The sequence below is a fragment of the Vollenhovia emeryi genome, unplaced genomic scaffold (assembly GCF_000949405.1).
Source record: "Vollenhovia emeryi isolate VEMERY1.0 unplaced genomic scaffold, V.emery_V1.0 DF939129.1, whole genome shotgun sequence".
NCBI classification, from domain to species: domain Eukaryota; kingdom Metazoa; phylum Arthropoda; class Insecta; order Hymenoptera; family Formicidae; genus Vollenhovia; species Vollenhovia emeryi.
The window spans coordinates 2,858,051-2,861,140 of NW_011967237.1; the positions used below are offsets into that span (position 1 = coordinate 2,858,051).

The 3,090-nt window shown below is 40.9% G+C and overlaps 1 protein-coding gene across 1 annotated transcript in view; it reads right to left on the minus strand.

Annotated features, from left to right (window-relative positions):
* The window catches only part of LOC105568484 (kinesin-like protein CG14535), a 137,246-nt gene that overhangs the window by 82,488 nt on the left and 51,668 nt on the right, over positions 1 to 3,090 (minus strand). The window lies entirely within an intron of this gene.

A 3,090-nucleotide genomic window follows, 5' to 3' on the forward strand; every position in this document is an offset into this window, starting at 1 on the left:
ATTAATAACGAAAAATATTGAAAATGTCGATTCCTTATTTTATATATTCATTTTATTTTCGTTATATATAACGATTTATGTGTTATTTTTTAATTAATCTTTTCATTAAATAATATTACTTTCCAATCATTTGTTTTGTTTGTCATCATCCAACTCTGAACTTCAGAGTTCTTGAGAGGAACCTTGCAGCGTTCCGTAGATCTCAACGATCTTCTCTCTCTCCCTACCCCCCCCCCTCCTCTCTCTCCCCCTCCCTCCCTCGTAGCATACGAGCTTTCAATTCACGGACTTCTGCTGTCCAGGCTCAGTAGCATGGACTGTCAGACGCAGACACTTCGTCCGGGTTTTCATGAAATCTTTTCCATAGAAAATCCTCATCCCATTTCAAGAACCATCCAAAGTCCCGGAAATTTTCATCCGTAGAGGCGATCGTCCCTCCTTCTCTGCCGCTTTTAAATTCCAGGAAAGCGAGCCCGCAATATTTTCACTGATTTCGTGCGATCTATAGCTCACCTGCAATTCCGGGCTTTTATAAAGTCGCTGCCTTCAATATTTCATTGCTTTCGTTATTCTCCCCGTCTTCCTCCCGGCTGATGTAGTATCATGATATTTTTAATAGCAATAAATACATTCATATAATATATGAAAAGGATTGTCTTTGTGTCACGTGGATGATCGAGGTTTGAAAAAATTTTTGGGTCTCACCCTTTATCGATCGATGGAAAAACAATTTGTCAAAGAGTTTATTTTAACATTTCAAAGATTTTATTTATATAAGTAAATTAGCACACGAGATTACTGTCTTTAAATACTGCCAACTTTGTACTTTTTAACGTGAATTACATTTTTCTAAAGAATTTACGCGTCTTGGTGTGAAATCGTGAGGAGTTGCGGAAAATCTAGGCGCGCGGATTGCTTCATTTCCATGTTTTACGGCGCGAATAGAGCGGAGAAGTATCTTTTGACAATCAGATTGATAACACGCGGTTGCATCGATATGCACGCATTCACGTAGGCTTGCGCAAAGCGAACTCGCTCCCATTATTCCTGTTATTCTTCTCCCTGTACGGCGTTTCATGCTGCAAAGCACTCACATTGATTTGTTCGCGCGGCTCCTAGTTTATAGTCTCACCTTATCCCGAGACATCGGCCACTCTCGTATCAGACACAATAAAAACCACCTCCCCCCCCCCGTGCCTCTTTTCGGAAAGCTGTTAATTCAAATCGTTCAATCGCTCTGAAAGGGCCGGATCGCACGATACGAACTCCACCTTCGCTTAACGATGTCGAAGAGGAAATAAAGAGTCGGGATCATTCACCCTTCGTACCTTATTGCCTCAACACAAAGGAAGAAGATAGATTCTTCTTTTTCTCTCTCCAAGAATATTGCCCCGTGGGCGTGCGTGGAATGTCGCGAAGGTGATTTGCTCAATTAAGGTTGCACGAAACATCAGAATGTAGTCTGTCAAACATTTATCACAATGAAGAATATATATTTGAATATATACGCAGCATATAAAGAGTATATGTTTGAATCTATAATTGTCGTAACATGAAGACATTCTCTACTACAATATGTGTTTTCGTTCGAAATCTCATACAATACGTAGTAATATTACAATTGTTGGTATTAGATTATTTTTCATTTAATAAAAACACAATCTTTACTAATCAATTTAATATATTTAAACAATGCATTTATGGTAGCTATTTACTTAGTTAATATACACATATTCTGTTGAGAAAACTCATGGAGTTACATTGATTAGCTAAACGGGGAAAGGCTTCTGAAGCAATCTGCGCCAGCGTTAATTAGTCATCCGAGACGGTCCAAGGCAATGAATGATTTAGTGAGCCGATCGCGCGCTTCACAAAGAGGTTTCCCGTGTTCCGAGTCCCGGTTATGCATATTGCAGGAACGTGCCCGTCATTCAAAATCCTCTCCCCACGATTACGCGAATTGTACTCCCTTTTTAATGCAATATCAGTCCGACGATAAACGATTTTTCGTCGGGGTTGCCATTGTTTTTTGGCGAAACCCGCTAGCGACCAATCGAATACATTGATCTCGATAATTAGGTTTTATCACACATTATGTAGCTGAGCGAAATTTTCCGATCGTCAATTACTCGCCAAAGAACATACATATTTTCAATAATTTCAATATTTTAACAAAAAAGTTTACTTCACGTTTTGTTAAAAATATCTACCGCGCATCGCTACTGATTACTTATAATTTCCGAATCGAAGAATTCATTAACATATCGATAGCTTTTCCATGCCGCTTTTGAGCTTATATACCTAGCGGCACACGTTCCGAAGGAAATACATTAGCTAAAAAGAAATTATTTCTAGAAAATAAATCCACACTTGGCAGACATCTATTAGACCATCCTAAGCGGTTTTACTCCTCGAATCATATCCTTGCCGTTTCACTTTCTCGCGAAGTGCAATCTTGCCCCTGCGCCACCGCCCGTCGCATCGGCAGCCAAGCAGTACCAACAGCATTATGCAAATGAGACGGTTCCGCTAGCACGCAAACGTTGGAACCCCATTCACTGTACTACCCCATCCGTCGCAAAAACCGTGGTTTGGCTTCAGCCGGCGCGTACCCCGATAAGGTCCCGGCGAAGGAGGAAGTGGCACGGCGACCCGAGGGAGTCTTTGCAGCGTTTCGATTTTTCAAATGGCGTCCGGAAAATGAAGGCTTGATAGATATCTCGTGAGAGTGTTACCTGAGATAGTACCATTCGACACCCGAGGGATTTCTGAATTCGCCGGGGCTCGTGAGAGCCGGCGAGTTTAGCCGGGGGTGTCTTTTCAACGTTTCCAATCTATCAGCGTATTATCTGATAAGGCCGTCTTGCGATGAATCTAGTCGCATTTTGTTATAGTAACGGATAATACAAGGGCGATGCAATCGCGTGGCGCATTTTGATCCGCAAATTTAATTTTTGCACAACGAGACATTTTGAAAACTAAACCACGAGATATTTAACAACAAGAAGCTATTGTATATGACAAGCTTTTTCAAATTAAATAGATTCACGATGCTACTCGAGGCATAAGCAGATATGACTTGAAAAGGAT